This window comes from Sarcophilus harrisii, chromosome 3 (genome assembly GCF_902635505.1).
Source record: "Sarcophilus harrisii chromosome 3, mSarHar1.11, whole genome shotgun sequence".
Lineage (NCBI taxonomy): Eukaryota > Metazoa > Chordata > Mammalia > Dasyuromorphia > Dasyuridae > Sarcophilus > Sarcophilus harrisii.
The window spans coordinates 184,364,295-184,386,883 of record NC_045428.1 but is presented as its reverse complement, the minus strand read 5'-3'; positions in this window follow the sequence as shown (position 1 = coordinate 184,386,883).

The window sequence follows — 22,589 nt, the reverse complement described above, 5'->3', positions numbered from 1 at the left end:
TTGAAAGGAAAAGATGGGATAGAGAAAAAAGACTATGAACTAGGCACTGAACTCAAGGAATGGAAATCATGTAGACTGAGGAAATGGGACATTAAGGCAAATGCCAATATTACTATATATGGTGAAGTCTCCTAGTAAGAGAGCCAGAGATGAGATGAAGAGAAATATTATAATCTAAGCACTTAATTTTTTAGATAAATGAGTTAAATTTAGGAGGGGAGATTAAGGTATTTAAAAGTGCATTCATCAATATAACCATAAAAACAATAACACTTACTACATGCCAGATGCTAAGCATCTTACATATATCATCTTATTTGATCCTCACAACAACCCTAGGAGGTTAGTACTATTATTATCCTCATTTTACAGATGAGAATATAATATAATATAATGTGATATATATATATATATATATATATATATATATATAGTAGTCTCTTACTGTAAGAGACAGAGATGGATGGAGACCAAAACTGTGAGCTAGACACTGAATTTATTAAGGAAGAAAGGACTATATCCTTGGACCCATTATATCTTTATTTTCTTATAACTAACTGGAAACCTGTGGATAAACAATGAGATGATTGATGCCAGCACCAATGATCTTGTGATGAAGAGAGCCATCTACACCCAGAAAGTAGACTGTGGGAACTGAATGTGGATCACAACATAATATCCTCACTATTTAATATTGTTCATTTGCATTTTGTTTTCTTACTCGTCTTTCCTTTTTGATATGATTTTTCTTGTGCAGCAAGAGAATTGTATAAATATGTTTACACATATTAGATTTAGCATATTTTAACATGTATAACATATATTGGATTGCTTGCCATCTAAGGGAGGGAGTGGTGGGGGGAAGAAGGTGAAAATCTGAAACACAGGGTCAATGTTGAAAAATTTGTCATGCATATGTTTTGAAAATTAAAAAGCTTAAAAAAAAAAAAGAGAAACTTGTGGATATCTGGTTTGCATACAGAGGGTCAACCCTGAATAAAGACAACATAATTTATTATTAATGAAGTCTCTTGCCAGATAAAGTTCATGACTATAAAAGGTTGTCTAATAGCACGTTTCTTTTACTTCCTGGGACTTCTTCCTGCTGCCAGATATATGTGCTTTTTCACATTCAATAAGTTCTAATCTTTTTTTTTCTTTCAAAGGCTCTACTGAGGGTTATCATGTAGTTATCCTTTTCTTAGGCATTTTTCTTTTCTGTTTCCTTTACTCATATTGCTTCATTTTATTAGGAATTTTCTTTTGTCTACAAATATCCCCAGTTTCAGTTCTTCAATAAAGGGTTATATTCTCCATACTCTTACACTCCTAGATAAGATGAGTGTTATCTACTTGATTTTAGCTCCTCTTTAGTCTATCTGCATTTGCCACTGTTTTGCTACATTTTGGGATAGGATGGTTGTCTTTTAGTATCCTTCATTGCCTCCTTATATAACCCTCATCTGACACAAATGTTTTTCATATCTTCTCAATCTTCCTATGACACTTCTATCTCCTCCATATAAGCAGATGAAGTTACTCTCTACTTTTCTAAGAAAATTGAGGTCATTCATTGTGAATGTTCTCTTTTTTCCTACTTCGCACTGCACCACAGCTCTACATCATCCATCATTCTTTCCTCTCTTCTTATAGTGTCTGAGTAAAAGATGGCTCTTCTCTTTGTCAAGGCCAAACCCTCTACATGTATCTTTGATTAAATTGTTTATTTTCATCAGAATCTTGTTCTTTTCATCATTCTTTATATCTCACACACATTTTCAATCTCTTCTTATCTACTCACCATTTGTCTGCTGGCCACATTTTCAAATTTCACATCCTTAAAAATCTTTCACTTGACCCTTTCATCCCCTCAAGTTATTGCTCTATACCTCTTCTCCCATTCATAATCAAACTTTTAGAAAATGTACTCATCTCCTCTATTTCTTATTTCACAGCCTAACTAAAGCTATTATGACTCTACCACATAATATATCGATTTTCAATAGTTACCAATGAGAACCTATGCAAAAATTGACCATGTATTAGGAAATAATGACCTCAAAATCAAATATAGAAAGGCAGGCAGAAATAGTAAATGCATTTTTTCAGATCATGATGCAATAAAAATCACATTCAATAAAAGGCTTAGGGAAAATAGACCAAAAAGTAACTGAAAAATAAATAATCTCATCCTAAAGAATGAATTGGTGAAATAGCAAATTATAGACACAATCAAAAATTCATGCAAGAAAATGACAATACTGAGACAATGTATCAAAATTTGTGGGATGCAGCCAAAGTGATAATAAGGGGAAAGTAAATATCTCTAAATGCTTACTTGAAAAGAGAACATCAATGAATTGGCCTTGCAACTAAAAAAGCTAGAAAAAGAACAAATTAAAAATCCCCAATCAAATATCAAACTTGAAATTCTAAATAATAAAAGGAAAAGCAAAATTGAAAGTAAAAAAAAACTATTGAATTAATAAAGACAAAAGTTGTCTTCATGTAAAAAGCAACAAAATAGATAAAACTTTAGTTAATTTGATTAGAAAAAAGAAAGAGGAAAATCAAATTATTATTCTCAAAAATGAAAAGGGAGAACTTTCCACCAATACAGAGAAAATTGGAGCAATAATTAGAGGTTTTTTGCCCAACTTTATGCCAAGTGAAGTAGAGGCATACCTACAAACATACAGATTTTCCAGATTAACAGAAGAGGAAGTAAATTACTTAAATGGTCCCATTTTAGAAAAAGAAATAGAACAAGCTATTAATCAACTCCCTAACAAAAAATCCCCAGGACCAAGTGGATTTACATGTGAATTCTACCAAACATTTTAAGAACAATTAACTTCAATACTATATAAATTATTTGAAAAAATAGGGAATGAAGGTCTCCTACCAAATTCCTTTTATGACCCAGACATGGTCTAAATCAAGTAGGACAAAAAGAGAGAAAGAAAACTATAGACCACTCTCCCTAATGAATATTGATGCAAAAATCTTAAATAAAATGTTAGCAAAGAGATTATAAAAAGTCATTTCTAGCATAACACACCATGACCAAGTAAAATTTATACCAGAAATGCAGGCCTGGTTCAATAGTAGGAAAACTATTAATATAATTGACTATATCAATAACCAAATTAACAAAAAAAAAGTATTATCTCAATAGATGCAGAAAAAGCATTTGATAAAATCCAACATACATTCCTATTAAAAACACTAGAGAGTATAGGAATAAATGGATTTTTCCTTAAAACAGTCAGTAGCATCTATGTACAACCATCAGCAAGCATCATATATAATGGGGATAAACTGGAACCATTCCCAATAAGAACAGGGATGTTGCCCGGTATTACCATTACTATTCAATATTGTCTTAGAAATGTTAGCTTTGGCAATAAGAGAAGGAAAAAAGAAAGTAAAGGAATTAAGAGTAGGTAATGAGAAAATCAAATTATCACTCTTTGCAGATGATATGATGGTATTCTTAAAGAACCCTAGAGAATCAACTAAAAAGCTATTAGAAGTAATCCACAACTTTAACAAAGTTTCAGGATACAAAATAAATCTACATAAATCATCAACATTTTTATACATCACTAACAAAATCCAATAGCAAGAGATACAGAGACAAGTTCCATTAAAAATAATTGTATATAGAATAAATTTTTGGGAAATCTATATGCCAAGGGAAACTCAGGGACTATATGAGCAAAACTACAAAACACACAAATAAAGTCAGATCTAAACAATGGGAAAAAATATCAAATGCTCTTGGATAGGCCAAGCGAATTTAATAAAGATGACAATATTAACTAAAATAATCTATTTATTTAGTGCTATAGCAATCAAATTCCCAAGAAACTATTTTACTGACTTAGAAAAAATAACAACAAAATTCATCTGGAAGAACAAAACATCAAGAATTTCAAGGGAATTAATGAAAAAAAAAAGTAAATGAAGGTGGCCTAGCTGTACCAGATCTGAAACCATATTATAAGGCAGTGGTCAGCAAAACTATTTGGTAATGGCTAAGAAATAGAGCAGCTGATCAGTGGAACAGCTAGGTTCACAGGACAAAATAGTTGATGACTATAGTAATCTAGTCTTTGACAAACCCCAAAACTCCAGCTTTTGGGATAAGAATTCACTATTTGATAAAAAATGTTGCAAAATATGGAAACTACTGTGGCAGAAAGTAGGCATTGATCCATACCTAACACCATGTACCAAGATAAGGTCAAAATGGGTTTATAATCTAGACATAAAGAATGATATTATAAACATATTAGAAGAACATAGCATAGTTTACCTCTCAACTATGTGGAGGAGGAAGGAATTTATGACCAAAGAAGAATTAGAGAACATTATTGATCACAAAATAGGTAATTTTGATTATATTAGGTAAAAAAGTTTTTGTACAAACAAAACTAATGCAGACAAGATTAGAAGGGAAGCAATAAACTGGGAAAACATTTTTACACTCTTCTGATAATGCCTCACTTCTAAGAGATATAGAGAATTGACTGAAATTTATAAGAAATCAAGCCATTCTCCAATTGATAAATGGCCAAAGGATATGAACAATTCTCAGATGAAGAAATTGAAACTATTTGTACTCATAAAGGTGCTCCAAATCATTATTGATCAGAAAAACGCAAATTAAGACAACTCTACACACCTGTCAGATTGGCTAGGATGACAGGAAAAGATAATGCTGAATGCTGTTGGGGATATGGGAAAAATGGGACACTGATACATTGTTGGTGGAACTGTGAATGGATCAAACCATTCTGGAAAGCAATAGAATTGGAACTATGCTCAAAAAGTTATCAAACTCTTTGACCCAGCAGTGTTTCTATTGGGCTTATATCCCAAAGAGATCTTAAAGGAGGAAAAGGTTCCCACATATGCAAAAAGGTTTGTGGTAGCTCTTTTTGTAATGGCAAGAAACTAGAAACTGAATGGATGCCCATCAATTGGAGAATGGCTGAATAAATTATGGCATATGAATGTCATGGAATATTGTTCTGTAAGAAATGACCAGCAGAAATGAAATGAGCAGAACCAGGAGATCATTATACACTTCAACAACAATACTGTATGAGGATGTATTCTGATGGAAGTGGATTTTTTTGACAAAGAGATCTAATTCAATTTCAATTGATCAATGATGGACAGAAGCAGCTACACCCAAAGAAGAACACTGGGAAATGAATGTAAACTGTTTGTATTTCTGTTTTTCTTCCCGGATTATTTTTACCTTCTGAATCCAATTCTTCCTGTGCAACAAGAGAACTATTCGGTTCTGCACACATACATTATATCTAGGATGTACTGTGACATATTTAATATATAGAAGACTGCTTGCCATCTAAGGGAGGGGGTGGAGGAAGGGAGGGGAAAAGTCGGAACAGAAGTGAGTGCAAGGGATAATATTGTAAAAAAATTACCCAGGCCATATGGGTTCTGTCAATAAAAAGTTATAATTATGAAAAAAAAATGAAATGACCAGCAGAATGATTTCAGAGAAGCCTGGAGAGATTTACATGAACCGATGCTAAGCGAAATGAGCAGAACCAGGAGATCGTTATACACAACCACAAGAAGACTATATGATGATCAGTTCTAATGAATCTCTTCAACAATGAGATGATTCAAATTAATTCCAATTGTTCAGTGATGAATAGAGGTATCTACATCCAGAAAGAGGACTGTGGGAACTGAGTGTAGACCACAACATAGAATTCTCATTCTTTCTGTTGCTATTTGCATTTTGTTTTCTTTCTCAGTTTTTTTTTCCTTCTTGATCCAATTTTTCTTGTGCAGCAAGATAAATATGTATACATATATTGGAGTTAACATATATTTAAACATATTTAACATGTTTTGGACTCCCTGCAATCTAGGGGAGGAGGTGGAGGGAAGGAAAGGATAATTTGGAATAAAAGGTTTTGCAAGAGTCAATGTTGAAAAATTGCCCATGCATATGTTGTGTAAATAAAAAAAATAGTTACTAATGATCTAATTGTTGTCTGATAATTTATTCCCAGTTTTGAATTTACTTCACCTTTGTAGTTTTTCAATTCTTTTATTTTTATTTCAGTGATCTTTCTTTCCCCTGATTTTCCTTCTAGTCATCCATTAGCTGTCCCATAAATGCAGGTGTTCTACATCTTGTCTTGACTCTCTTAGTGGCTTTATCTCCCATGGATTCAATTAAACTATCTTCTCAGATGACTGAAAAATCCAACTCTAATATCTCTCCAATTCAAATTCTGCATCACCAACTGCGGAATAGATGTCTCCACCCTAGGTTCTTGCAATGTCAAACTCAACAATTATTACCTAGGCTGACTTTTAGCAAATATATGATTCATCAGGACTATTCTCAAATTCTTTTGAGATTAATATAATCTGCTATACTTTGTCTTTTATTGCCTTGGCCTTTGAGAACGTAAAATCACTCATCTGCTGTGTTATGAATTAGAATTAATTTCTGTGGAATCCTGAACATTATGATTTTATTAATGAAGCTTGTATTGCATTTCCTTTCTTGGCATCACATTTTTATCAAACAATTGAACTTACATTTACCTAATGCTCCATTTTCTCCAAGTGTCCAGCATGCTATACATATTTAATCACACCTAAGTTCAGATCTTCAATAGTTCTCATGTGGACCTTTTAGTAGAACTCCTAATTGGTTTCACTATTACAAATCTCTTCTACTTCCTCCTCTTCCTCCATAATTGCCAAAATTATTTTCCTAAAGTATTGTTGATGATGTTCAGTCATTCAGGTGTATGCAATTCTTCCTTATAATACACCAGGCCCTTCTTTCTTCCACTATCTCCCAAAGTCTGTCCAAATTCATATTCATTGTTTCCATGACAATATCTATCCATCTCATCTGTTGCCATCTCCTTTTCCTTTTAACCTTTCCCAACATCAGGCTTTTTTCCATTGAATTCTGTCTTCTTAGTATCCTGTCCAGATTTGCCATAGCTTTCCTTTCAAGGAGCAAGTGTCTTTTAATTTCATGGCAGCAGTCACCAATTGAATTGTTCTTTGAGTCTAAGAATATAAAATCTGACACTGCTTCCATTTTGTCACCCTCTATTTGCCAGGAAATGATGGGATTAGTTGCCAAGCTCTTGATTAGAGTTTTTTTAAATATTAAATTGTAAGCCAGCTTCCACCATAGGGTGTGAGATGGGATGAATGAATCTGAGTCCAAGAGCTTGTGCTTCAGCCTCCAGTATGCTTGTCTTCCCTAGCTCTCACTCTGGCTGAGCCTCCCAGCTTATATGCTCTACACTGAGTATAAACCAGTCACTGGTTTATATCACTAGGAAAGCATTATTTATTGTAAGATTAAATCAATCATACTGAACTTAGAGAACTATTACTCACCATGCTAAATTAGATAACACTGTCTTATCAATTCCACTGATTTAACATCTTGTAAAAATCCTTGTTTCAGAGTTCTGGTCCATAACCGTACACAAGATTATGTGATTAATTGTGCTGGATGTGGCTTTTTTCAACAATGAGCCGATTCAAGTTAATTCTTATAGACTTATGATGGAGAGAGTCATATGCATCCAGAAAGAGGACTGTGCAAACTGGATGTGGATCACAACATAGTATTTTCAGCTTTTTTGTTGTTTGTTTATTTTTTTCTTTCTCATTGTTTTCCTTTGTGATCTGATTTTTCTTATGCAGCATGATAGATGTGGAGAAATATTTAACATATATTGGATTGCTGGCTGTCCAGAGGAGGGGTGAAGGGAAGAGAAAGAGAAAAAAAATGGAACACAAAGTTTTGAAAGGGTGAATGCATGTATTTTGAAAATTAAAAAGCTATTATTAAAAAATATGTCATAGAATGTTCAAACAGTTTCATTCATTCCCCATGTAAGCAAGATTATGGTTTAGATTCTACAAGCTAGGCAATATGTGAATGTGGTGGAAGGCCTGTCCTCCTGCATTTTCTCCATTGAAATCAAGATTCCAGAAGGCCTTTAAGAAAGCTAACTAGGCCCTAGGAAAGGAGACAAGATTTTGAAAGAAATAATAAAGGATTTGGACTTAAACCCCTGGCTACTTTGTGGTGATTACTGAGCTGAAAAGAAGGCTGCCCCAAAAACCTCCAGAAAATTAACAAGAACATTACATTTGGGTTCTTACAGTGTACAATGTTCTCCTTGTTGCACTCACTTCAGTTAGTATTAGTTCATGTATTAGTTTATGCCTCCAAGCCTTTCAGAAATCATACTGCTTATTATTTCTTATACTGATATATACTTCTTTAAAATTGGGACATAAACTTACCTTTTCCAATCCAATGGCTACTATTGTGTTTTTCAAATTTGTTGGCATATTGAGGGCAGCACTTTAGCAACATCATCTATTAGGGTTTTAAGTAATTCAACTGAAATTCTATCACCTCTATTAGTTTTATTGTTATTAATGTTTCCTAAGGCCCACTTTGTAGTGTTTTTCTTTTCTAAAATATAATCGTTGTCTGGGAGCAGATTTCTTGCAGGTCTTCTGGAGGCAGCCTTAGTTTCAGTTCAGTTCAATAATCTCCCCAAATACAGCCAGGAGTTAAAAGTTCAGATCCTTTATTGTCTCTTCCAAAATAGCCCAGTTAGCTTTCCTTGGTTCTGAGAGCTCTTGTTGCTAGTCCTTTGCCTCTGCCAGCTTCAGCCTCCAGTTCTCTTTGAATCCTGGCTCTCAATCTCCTCAACTGACTTCTGGCTCTTGCAATCTCCTGACTGAATTCTGGCTCTCAATCTCCCCAGCTGACTTCTTGCTGTGTCTCTAAGAGCTTCTTATATATGATCTTTTAAAGGTGTGAACTCAAAGATTGACTCCTCCTCCGAGAGTTGGATTGTGGGAGCTGTGACTTGTGAATCTCCTCCACTGAACTTATGAATCTCATATTGAATTCTGACTTATGAATCTCGAACGCTAATGTGTGAACTAATGTGTGAACTCTTAAAGGTGTGAAAGGTGTGAATTAGAGAACTGCTAAGCATGATGCTAAAATTAGACAACTGACTTATCACTTTGTATGAATCCTAACACCACTTGACTTCAGTCTCCAGGTTGTCTGATTCTAGATTAGTATCCATACTATCATTATTTTCAATGATATTAAGATCTTTTGGGGGGATATATTCCCACTCCTCTACTTAATAAATAAATTTAAGAAGCTCCACATTGTTCCTTATAGCATATATTTAGATTTTTTTGTTTCCATAAATGCAAATATTTATTAAGTAATCTATTAATGTACTGAGCATTCAAGATACAAAAACATCAAGAACACAAAAATAGATCCTGCTTACACTCTATCACAGATGTTCAATCTTCCCTGTACTTCTTAATTTGAAATTACTCTTTACCCTTCAATTTCTCTCTCTGATTTACTGGTTCCTCCCAGAATCTCTAGTTTAAGGAAGACACCTAGACCAATTGTATCTTCATTTCTTTCCAGTCTATAGTCATGACTCTCTGAATCTGGTCTACAGTAGAATACCTCTATCACTTATCTTCCATTCCCCCATACTTTTGAGTTATATCTTTTTATATTCCATTAGAATATAAGTTCTTTGATGGTGGGGACTGTTTTTGGTTTTGTATTTTCTTTCTTGTATTCTCTTTTTAAGGTTTTCAAATTTTTTCTTCTCTTCCTTTTTCATATAAGATTTTAGTTCATACGTTCAAAAGTTCATATAACTTTTTCTTTCTTAATCTGTTCTTTTCCTTCCTTCTTTCTTTCTTCATATTCCTAATACATAGCATATTGCCTAATACACAGTAAATGCTTAATAATGGTTTATTGACTGACTGATCTAGGTTGATTGATTAGATACAGTACTGGTAAGCAGGGATGAATTCTAATAGTTATTTTTGCCCTTTTTCATACCACATGGTGGGTTAAGGTCATTCCAGATCCAAAGAAACTGACCATAACTAGAAGATTAAATGAAGCCTACCATTTAGTTAGATAGTGGACATTTTTAGAGATGGATATACTGGGATTATATTTGAGCAGTCAATTATTTTTGTTTTTACCTTTGTTCAAATCTAACTTTGTCCATAATCTAATTTCTAGCTATAGGACTATAAGTTTCTTTCAGATACTGATCTTTGGAAACTTTTAAACTGTATCTATTTCTTATATTCATTTAAAAAAATACTTTGAACATGAATGTTCTGCTACTAGTGTTAAAGGTGAATGTTAGCATGTTTAACATGCTAATATGTTAACATTCTATAGCATGTTAATTACATAATTATGTTTAAAATTCATAAATTTTTCTTTAAAAGCTTCTTGTTTTCCATTTTTCATAAAATATTACATCACTCTATAATAAGGAGAAAGAGAAAAGAAAGAGCATGAATTCTAGAGTCAAAGGATCTAGATTCACATCCTACTTTTTATTATTTCATTGGTAGCCTTGAATAGATTTTTTAATTTCACTTAGTCTCTGTTTCCACATCTGTAAAAAAAAAAATCTGTGTGAATTGGGATTGGGGGCAGCTAAACTGCATAAACTCTACCATCCCTTCTAACTCCATATCTATATTTTATGTTAAATTTCATGCACATCAATTTTGGTAATGTGATATAAACCACTTTATTCCAACCAAGAATTTTTCTATGTCCTTCCAAAATCATAGTATGCCTTGATTCAAAGTCATATAGGATAGCATCACTAAGACAATACTGTTTGGCCTTTGAGGACTTTGAGGCAAAAAACAACTTGAAATCTTTGGAAATATTTTATATAATTACTTTAAAAAGTAGCAATTTTATTTTCTACTTCTACTTTAGTAGAATAATGCATGATTTATTTTCATTATAGGAATAGAAGAAAAATGGAAATTGTAGAAAAATCCTTGGTTATAATGACTGTCTATTTGAACATGTTCATTAGTGTTTAAACCTCAAGTTGATAACATATTCTCAGTTTAATCTTGTGCATTCTGTGAGCAAAATCACTGCTTCTTGATCATCTGGAGTCCAAAATATGAGTCTCCCACTCCTACATGGGCCAAGGAAAAATTATTATTTGCCAGTAGAGTTTCATGATTTATTGCTTGATAAGATTGCTCTTTTTTTTTTTTAACTAACCTTTTCAAAACAAGGACATTGATATCTTTGAGATTTAAAGACGGGTCAAATTTTATTCTAATGGATTCCAAGAATAAACCTCCAGTGTCTGTGAAGAACTATAGTAACAACTAACTGTCTTGATCAGTATCTGTGGAAGCCATTCTATTCCCATTTGAAAGAGAAATGTCATCTGTGAAGAGACCATTTAAGTCTCTAACTTGTCAGTCAAGAACATTGGAATTTCTTTCCAGTTTTGCTCATTAAGATGTATATCCTTTGTACCCCCATGACAAGTATTAATATTCTAAAAATACTGGGAGTAGCCATAAGGAGATGAATAATCTGGAGAATTCTCTAAGGCCAAACATTTGGTGCTTCAAGATTACTGCTGGATCCTATTTCCTCCTGCCAATTTATGCTTATATCATAACAAGAGTGTCATTTTGAAGCTTAAGGAAGCAGCTTGGGTCCAAATGCTACTTATGAAATGACTTTGTCGTCCTAAAAGATTTCAAAATAAGGATGGCTGCTGCTTAGAAGAACAACTGTTGACAGGGTTGATGAAATAACTCATTAATGATAAACTGTAGAAAGCATCCAACTATATATTTAAACCTACAGATAGTCTACACTATAACCCTGAAAAATTTATAACAATATTATTTTGCTTTATCATCTTTGACCAAGATGACTGTGAATAAACAGCAAACCAAAATATTTTCCACATATATATTTTTCAGAAACACATGTTCAGAAATTAAGATTAAAAGTGATGATTAAGGAATATACATTGAAGAAGTTTAAAAAGCAACAAATGTTGCTCATAATTTCATTTTACATCAAAACTCTCGTGTGTTTCAATTCTACGTACATTTATAATTAGACACCTGTAGTGTGCCACGTACTTATTTGGTGTTGTGCATACACAGACAAAAAAGTATTCCTGTAATTAAGAAGCTTATGTTTTACTGGTTCTCAAAATGATATATTCTACTTTAGTCTTTTATTTCAAATTCAAATTAGCTGAATAAGGACTTCTGCCTTGATTAAGACTTATAATATTTTAATTATTTCTATCTCCTGGTGTGAATTGTAAAATTTTTGGAAATGCAAGCCATGTTCATGTGGTAATGCTCCTAATCAAGGTAGAAACTCTTATTAAAACAATGAGTTTAAGATTGTTTAATTGAATAGAAGTACAATGCATACATTTTTTTCTGGTGGGTCTTCTTATGTCAGTAGGTCTAATCATAGGACAGATAAACAGATAGGAAAACATGACACAAATAAAAAAATATTGCTATCTCTCCAGATGGTATATGGGACCATTTCCAATTGAAACAATTCCATTCTATGATTCTCCAGTTGATGAATCTGAACACCTTTAAAATCTTTGCCACATTTATTCATTTATGATCTTTGTAAACTGGACCCCATGAGAAGAAGGAGTGATATAAAACAAATGGCCAAATAAAAATTATTGTATGAAAAAAAAACTTTTGTTTTTTCTGTCTCTCTGTTTTCCTTCTTCCCACTCTCTGTCTGTCTCTATCTCTGTTTCTCTCTCTATTTCTGTCTCTGTCTCTCACCCACCCACCCACACAGAGGGAGTTATCATCTCCTCTGTCTCACAACATTACATCTCTTTTATATATGTTCGTATATATATATATATATATATATATATATATATATATATATATATATATATATATATATATATATATATATATGTATATATGTGTGTGTGTGTGTGTTTATATAAGATGCCTTATTCACTTTCCCTGTTCACAGCTGCCTTCTTACTCTATTATTTATTGGTTTTTTTCTGGCTAACTTTTTGAAATTCTAGTTGCCTTTTTTGTTTCTTCTTCCACTTGACCTGAGCTCATGTTAACTTTCCTCCTTTCTTTAATCTCTTATGCTTACCCTAATTCAACATAATTTTCAGATGCCTCATTGGAGGAAAATCTAGATTTTCAGAAAATATTTTCATTATATAGAAAATTATTTCCCAATAAACTCTTCCAAGATTATTGGTGTTCTATATTCACAATTTTAGTGATAGGGAAATTGTTAAGTAAAGTTTTGCATCCACTGGGAATGATGAGGTTTTAGTGTACTGTATCTGGGCTGCTCTGTTTTCAAGAACATGGACTGTTTGTCTTCTTAATGAAGTTGTTAGTGAAGCTCAGCCTGTTAACCTTTGACCTCAAGGTTTGGGTTTATCTTTAAAATTTCTTTTTTTCCTCTTGCTTATTCAGTTTGCCCAACTTATTCAATCTGATAAACTAAATGCAAAAATAATAATTCTTGCCTTGAAAGAGTCTCTTAAATCAGTGAGGACACTTTCCAATTTGTATGAAGAGAACATAGTCTTCATCAGGGTGTTGCTAACTAAAGGAAAGCAATTTAAACATCTGCTCCTCCCATCATAGGTTTAATGAGAATGCTCTTCATTTTTGGTTATTTTTATCCCCAACTAAAATATAAAATTTCAGGGTGAAGCACCATGTTATTACAGAGGTTTTTTGATTGGTGATGGTAAAATGAAAGGCAGTGTCTTTATGAGCTTATATTAAAGATATATTTATTATGAAATCTATTCAGTAAGGTAGGTATTTTATATTATAGCATAGCAATAGGAGTATTTATATATCTTTGATTTATTTTAAAAGATAGAAAACCAGATAGTTTTAATAGTCAAATATAATAAATATATGGGGGATTTCAAAGAAACTATTCAACACTAATAACTGACATCTATCTTGAAGTTTATAGAGCACTATGGGTTGTACACATCTTATTACCCCTTTTATATTGATGTTGTTCCCCTCTTGCTATATGATACTCCACACAGAAGCTTTGGTCCAGTGGGAAAGTACACAATAAGAAATAAGAGGGAGAAGCAAAAAAAAAGTGATTCTGCAGATTGAAAGTCTTCACATCAAAATGTATTTAGGGTTGAATGATGACATCAGTTTTCTTGCCAGAGTCAGGTGCTGATTCTGTTTATTCTGCTCCAAAAGTATTAAAGTGGTTTGCAGTAAGAAAGGATAAAAAGTCTCTACAAAGTAACTCAAAGAAGGGAAACTTGTCTGTTGTGGCTGTTTAATTTTCCACTAGATTCTGAATCCTTTATCCGATTCTAAAATAAAAGGTGAAACCTAAATTCAGAATTTCTGAATGCTAAATTACTGATTAGAACCATTGAATGAATTCATGAATTGAATATTGGTAAGTCAATAAAAATCTATTAAGTACCTATTATGTGATAGGCATTGTTCTATATGTTAAAGATACAAAAATGGCAAAAAATAACTCCTACCCTCAGAAAGTTCACAATCTAATCTGAGGAGCTAACTCATAAAAAGGAGCTGAAAAATGAGAGTAATAGAGGAAGAGAGAATGTGCTTGGTTATGATGAGTCTAGAGGAGTGCAGTGCAACCAGATGGTAAATGATAAAATGATCCTAGATGCTTCGCCAACCCCTTAAATGCAAGATTTTGGAAGGGCTCTCCACTGTCCACCCTCTCTATTCAGAAGGAGAGAGGGTCTTCAAAGATAAAGGGGACTGAAGAAATGTGAATTTCAGAGTTGATGTGATGTTACTGGATGATGAAATTCTAGGAGAAGAAATAATGAAAATCCAGAAGACTTAAAGCCAGGTGGGAAATAATGAAATAGCTGCCCTAGGTACCTCCATTATTAAATGAAGGTCAGTAGAAACTAAGTAGTATTATCTATTCTTCTTTAATGGCTTGTAGGAGTAACAGGCATGGGACTAAAATTGAGCAGTATTTTCTAAACCTCCTTGGATCCTGTGTTCTCTGGAAGAAAAAAAAAACCTAGGTCTTGGAGAATCTAAGGACTTGAAGCCATGAGAGATTACTTTATTCCTATTGTTTTTTGTCCTTATTTATTTTATGCCAAAAGCCAAATAAATCAAATACATGTAAAACATCCGAGCAAAACTGTCCATTCTTGTGAAGTCAACTGCATAATACCAAGTCATATGATTAGAGCTCAGTAATATATAACAAGTTCAAGGAGGTGGGAAGGTTTCAAATACACTGGAGTTTCAGAGACGATTCAGACTGGGTAAATCCAACATAATCTATAATCCATAAACGGAAAGTTTACATGGCCACAAAGAGATGGATTTAAAAATTGTTATATACTCTCTAAGAGAGAGATTGATATTTCTTAGAGCTTCTAGACACTTCTCTTTAGTAGGCTACAACATGAAATTTACTGGGTGAACACAAGACTGGCCTATAATCTTATCCTTTTTCCTAAATAAATTGGTGACTAAAATGAACACAAGGATGATGAGTGACTGAAGAAGCTATATTTCTCATGAGATCCCAGGCTTCAAGAATGGGTACATGAGAAAAGATGCTAATCATGAAAACAAGGTTTCTAGTGTCAACTCTCCCTAAATTACCTTGTACTTATTCTGTATTTTGATTTATACTTGTACTACTCATATTGTACTGTTATTACATATGTATATATGTGTGCATATTAATATTGCTTTACCTAAAATAACATAAACTCCCTCAGAACAGGAACTGTTTCATTTTTGTCTTTGTATCTCTAGCACTAACACAGTACCTATAGAAGTAAATATTTAATGAAGATTAATGAGATTGACTCAATCTTTTTTATCTAGTTAATCATCAACATCATGTTCTTTAACTCTGGTCAAGCCTAAAAGCTCTATCGGGATTCTTTTTCTTTCTCTCTCTAAACTCTTTCTCTTGACTCTACCAACTCCTTTGGAATTGAATTATCATTTTTAACACCATATTATCAACTCCTGGTTGAAATTTCACTGTATGTCCTAGCAATATGGAAAATTAACATGTCTACCAGAAGTCATTATTTTCCCTACCACCACCACTATTATCCAACCTACCAACATATTTACTTTCCTCATTTTTTAGAAAAGGGAACCTCTATTTTTCTAATTTCTCAAATCTGAACAGTAGCATCATTCTCAACACCTCATTCTCCTCTGTCCTATATTTCCAGTTAATTATAAATCTTGTTGTTCTATATCTATATCTTTTACTTATGTCACCTCTATATTCACAGAGTGGTCTCCACTTAAGGGGAAGGCCAAAGTTGTCCTTCCAATTCTTTCCCAGATCCTTAGCTCCACTCGTAACAATTCAGGATCACATTCCTCTGAGGAACTTGGGCTTATTCCTTTCAGATGGTGGATTATTGACTTGATGATCCATCAGACAAGCATACCTGAATTCAAAACTCCAAATAATATTAGCTACAGTCTGATTTTATCTCAAATAGCAAGTCTCATTAATCAAAGATTCAGGTGAATTTAGTTCTCAAGGATTACTTATCCTAAAAAAAAACAAAAGAAAAAAAAACAAAAAAAAAAAAAGGATTGAGGGAGGAAAACTGATGTGCTAAGTTTAATTACAACACTGAACTTGACATCTTTTGTTGTTGTTGTTGTTTTCTTCTTTGGCTATATTGTTCCATATGAAAAGTGTAGTACCATAAAGGTATAGTCTCTTAGAAAGATACATAAAGATATAATATAAGATACCTAAAACTGAAAGAGACCTCAGACATGAAATCATTTCTATAGTATACACAAAACAAACAACACACACATATATACATACACATACAGAAATTCTATGAATTTCTGGGCATAGATTCTCTGAAATGAGTATGAAGATATAGGATCTCCACCTAGAAATTAAACAATGCACTTTCTCACTCTAAGTTAGAGAGAAGTGTCTGATAGAGGTTTAAGACTGAGTAACTGGAAAATTCAATTTAAAAAAAGAATTAAGCTTAAGAATACTAGTTAGTTAAGAGTATATTCTGAGTACAGTGGGGAAGAGTTAAGGATGAACTGGAAAAGAATAAACATTTATATAATGCTCATTGTGTGTTTGACATTTTGTTAAACACATTTTACAAAAGTCTTTTTCATTTGATCCTAACAACCTTATGAGGTAGTTGCTATTATATACCAGTTCCAAAACACTGAGACAAGACACCTGGAACAAGATCTTTCTGGAGGAAAACCCATTCTAGATAAGGCTTTGAAAAACAGACAAGTTAGGGAAACATCAGGAAAGCTTATTTCTAGAATAAATTTTCTCCTCATATTAATGAATGGGTTTTTACTATCTGAAAGAGTTGTATTGTCAAGCTTTGGAACTGTAAACTCAAAACAGCATGATAAAACTCATTTTTTTTTAAGAGGAAGATAGTATCCCAACTAAAGAATCCAATTTAACCTGTGATATAGAAAGAGAATTCTTCCACCTCATGCCTATTGAAACAATACTTGGCTATTAATAACCATAGGACTTTTGAGATGGTTAGTGCTGAGTAATCTGCAAGACCGGTCACAAAAATACCTGATAGAGACTATGAGTTTAGCAGAAAAGGTACTCCACACAAGACTAGTGGGAATAAGACTTTGAAGAAGCAACATCAAATTGATATGAACAAGCCTTGGGCAGCTGGGTGGTACAGTGGATAGAGCACCAGCTCTGAAGTAAGGGGAACTTGAATTCAAATCTAGCCTCAGACCTCCCTGGCTGTGTGACCCTGGGCAAGTCACTTAACCCAAATTGCATCAGAAAAAAAAAAAAGATATGAACAAGCTCTGTGAGTCATGTCTTTCATGCATGTTCCCTGGACACATATATTTCTTATACATACACCTTTCTTCCCATATAACCTAACCACATATATTCTCCATATATTTCTGCTTTGTCTGAAGCACAAACAAGTTAAATGACATATCTAAAATCAAACAGCAAATGTCAGAGGTAATATTTAACTTCTGGTCCCCAAAGCCAAAACTCTAAGTAATATACCATGCCTTTACAAGTGAATTTCATATTCAGTGCATTTAATTGTGTTCTATTTTTGTTTCTTAACTGAGGTAAACTTAACTAATCACTAGTTATAAGTGATTATGCAATTGCTGTTCTCATGGTTTAAGTCTTTTTGATAATTGGGTTGGGGGCTGAAGTGCTTTGTTATGATAATATCAGAACTGAGGAGTCTCTTGAATTTGTAATCTAAAAGTCAGATTAACCACAAATTGGGTAAATAGCATTGTTGTCTTTTGTTTAGTGTTTTATTTTAAAATTTAAATATACCGAATTATCTCAACTCAAAAAGTTAAAATTCAAAGATTATTTAAAAAAGTAAACTCTAAACACACACAGACACACAGACACACAGACACACACACACACACACACACACACACACACACAATCCTTTCCATTTAGTGACTGGGCACGTTATTGGTTCCAGTTCCAGTTCCAGTTTTGAAACAAATGGTAAATATGTTCTGTCTCTGTACCCCAAGGGAGGGGAGAAATGGCAACAATTTAAAACAAAGGGAAAAGCTGATAAATAACCTTATAAATAGCCTCAACTTTCTTTCCAATGCAATTTATTTTCCTCTAGACTTAAAAAGAAATCTATGGAAAAAAAGCATTTTCAATCTATTCCAATTTTAGTGATCATAATTTTCCATTTTAAAATCTTTGTTACCCATTGACAAGAATTGGGTTATAGATGAATTTGTCTTTCTTCTTGACTTTTCAAGGGGGAAAAAGTAAGATTTGTTATTTCCTTCTCTCAATTGGAATTATTAATTTTAATATTTAAAATATTCTTTGCTACTAGGTTAGAAATGTTCCATTAAATCAGTATTTAATCTATGCTAAAGTTCCAAATACTTTGTCCAATTTGGTTATAAATCATTGTCAATCAAGGATGTATAGGAAAGTAGGGATTTTGTTGTTATTTGACCTTGTTTTAATTCTTTGTACGAGTAGGTATGAAAGATACCATCAAAGTGGAATCTTTTAAAAGGGGTTATCAACCTCTGACAAAAGATACTGTTTCAGGGTATAAAGAAATATAATTAGATTTAAAATAGATGAGGAATTCAATAATTGTAACAAAACCACCAACAAAACCTACCACCACCCTTTCCCTTTCTTCCCAACCCCAACCTGGGTTCAAAGAGTTAAAATAGGAATGTAGGAAAAAAGCATATAAAATCAAAAATTAACTACTGTAAGAGTTTGTTTGTTTGTTTAATGAGCAAAAAATGAAAATATCGAATGTCTGAAATCAGCCCCTTAAATAAAAATGAATTGATATTATCAGCATTAGAGATAAACAAGAAGAAAATTAAAATGAAAGCTTTCTCTGCTAGTACACATTTCACTTTCTCAACTTATTGTCTTAGAGATTTAGCTGGGTCACTGGGTCACATGATTTGCTAAAGGTTAAATCACCCAAATAAGGAAATGTCAGTTCTGACTCTAAGCTCAACTATTTATGGGCAAAACTATGCACTTTGACTATTTAATTAAAGAAAATAAAAAATAAAAACAAATGTAAATTATAAAACCAAAAAAAAAAAAAAAAAAGGAAAAGTTAATATGTTTCAGGAAATACTGAGCTTAATAACACATTTGGAAATCATATATTATGAAATCTTTAATAGTCATTTTAGACTTTGCTATTTTCTTTCTGTGACCTTGACGATTTCCAGGACCTTTCAGGGTCTGTTAAGCTACCTGCAAAACAGGGACAAGTCAGCCATCTCCCAATTATCAGTGAAAATGGTGAACAGGAATAGAATGGATAAATTAACTTCTCAGATGATTTTAAAATCTCATTTTAGTCAAGAGCTTCAAAAACTGTTTCCTCGACCAAACTTTTTCGCCTCTAACAAGTAACATTGACAGATTTTAGTTCCATTTCCCTGGTGGAAGTGCTAATGAGTAATGTCAATGACATGACTAAAAAGCAGCCAGTTGAAGAGAGAAACCGTAGCTTTAAAATCAGCCCTGAGAAATCCCAAGTTGGTCTTAATGTCTATTTGCTAAATTTTTGATATTCAGGAATCCCATGCCTACACTTTGTAACTGAAGCCTAAGCCCTTAAAAACAAACAACTGGTTGGGTAAGGGGGTGTTAGGAAGAAGGAAAATTGATGCAGTTCACAGACTATCAACTTTATCCTTATTCTTGCCCAGTAACATCCTCTCTGTCTCTGTAAGGCATAATTCCCAGAGTTAAAAAATAAGAATTTTTTAAAAACTGGACTTAAATGAGTCATTTTTTTAAAAAAAATTTTCTTCTTATCAAATTAGAATTTTGTTAGGGTTCAAAAGATGCTATTTGTCCTAGACAAGAATAATTTATAGTCTATATTTAATTAATATTTAATTTTCAAAAATGAACTTTTTTCTCCCTTCCAAAAATAATTTTAAAACCTACAAAACAATATATCTTCTTTAACCAAAATCAAAACCAAACAAAAGAAAAATTGAAATTATCTTTCCTGAATATCTCTAAAAATTAAATGATATCCAATCTTTAAAATTTGATTAAAAATCTACTATGACCTAAAATTTGAAAGACAACATGCAAGGATATGGACCAATCAGACCATATTTTTCCTTGTCAAAAGTATGAAACCTTGAATACATAAACTCAATGCACCCACTAAAGATGTGGCACTTTGGATCCTTGTTTTTACTCAAAGGTACAAATTTGCACTCATTTGTTTAAAAAAAAAAAAAAAAAAAAAAAGAAGGCCAGGAAAATAATTGAGTAACTATAAAGGAAAAGCAATTTGTCCCCATGGAATATGTTGCCCCTACATATATGTTCTCTGGATAAACAGGAGAAATACAGCGTTTAACAAAACTGAAGAACCTTAAACCCTGGAACTATTTTGTTGATTATTGGGTTATTGTGCAAATGGCCACAACCTGATTATCGCCTATACTTTAGTACATTTTCCTATCTGTTACATTCTCAAATGCTCATCTATAAATAGTAATCATAAGTTATGGCAAAGTTATCTTCAAAACATTATCAGGAAATAGAAAATCTGGTTGACCAGGGAGTAGCAAAATATCACAAGAAATTTCAGGGGGGAAAAGGAAAGAAGGAAGGAAGGAAGGAAGGAAGGAAGGAAGGAAGGAAGGAAGGAAGGAAGGAAGGAAGGAAGGAAAATTTTATCACTGTTGTATCATTATTGTTCTCTATTGCACCCTTGTTCCTTGACTTTATTGTATTTCATCTTCTTTTCTTCTATCCTTTTCCTCTTCCTCTCCTCTCTTTCTTTCTCCCTTCATCCCAGAAGCTTCACACATTAGAAGTTTCACTGTTCCTAAAGTACTTCTTTATGGTTGACAGGTTATTCTCAGAAACTTCCATCATTAAAAAGGATATCCAGCATATTTTCATTCTTCTCCAGGATACACTCCTCTTTTTGAATTCCTCTATAATGTCTTATCATTCTATCTTAATTATCTCTTATATTTATGTTTTGTCTTATCCCATTAGAATATAAATTCTTTGAGGACAGGGATTATTTTTTTTTCTACTTATATTTGTATTACCAAGCACAATGCCTGGCACTTACTAATTATTTAATAAATGCCTATTGACTAGCTCTCTTCCCTATTCTTTAAACCTGTCAAAAGATATTTCTTCTAAGCTGAGAAGGCTGAATGATATAATTCATTTAATTCCAAATGTTAAAGATATAGATAGGTAGATATAAATATACATATATAAATATGGATATACAGGCACATATATGCAAATATGTATGTATACACATACATATACACACACATATATATGTATACATATATATGTTACATGAGATGGGGAAAGAGTGAGGGAAAGGAGGAGACGAACACCTTACTCTTCAACTATTGCTTCCTCTTATTGTCAATACTGTTTCTGCTTTGAGCTCGGTTTACATGTCCCATTTTCAAATTGAGGAAATAGAGGTGACTTGCCCATGATCACAAATGATGCAAGCTTTAGGCATTTCATTGTAACTGTGCCAGGCAACTGATTGCAGTGACAATTGAGAAAGGCATAAAATGAAGAACGTGAGAGTGCATACAGAAGGATAAGGGGTAGAAGGCTGACAATTAAGAATATGTTTAAGGAAAAGTTATATTCCCATTCATTATTTAACCAAACTGATTTCCCAGACACTAAGCAGAGGCCCCCATTTTACCAGTAACCACTTCCATGCATACCAGATGAGATTGCTTCAGACATAATGCAAATTAATCCTAAGGTGCAATTTCTTGTTTTAGAAGGGCTTAGGCAAAGAAACCAACCAGAGATTGGATAAGTAATCTATTGAGTTATTGTCCAAAAGAAAAACCACATGTAATCTGTCTCTAGAAAACTTGTTGGATCTTTCTACCAAGACTATATCATGCAACAAATCAAAAAGCTTTGTCTCATCTTATTCCCAGAGTACGTACAGGTGATAAGCTAGACAAAAAGTAGAAGACTGAAGTGGACCACTATGCAGTAAAAAGATGTCTAGACCAAGAAACCACAAAAGGAAAAAGAAAGGATTAAAAGAAATAAAAAA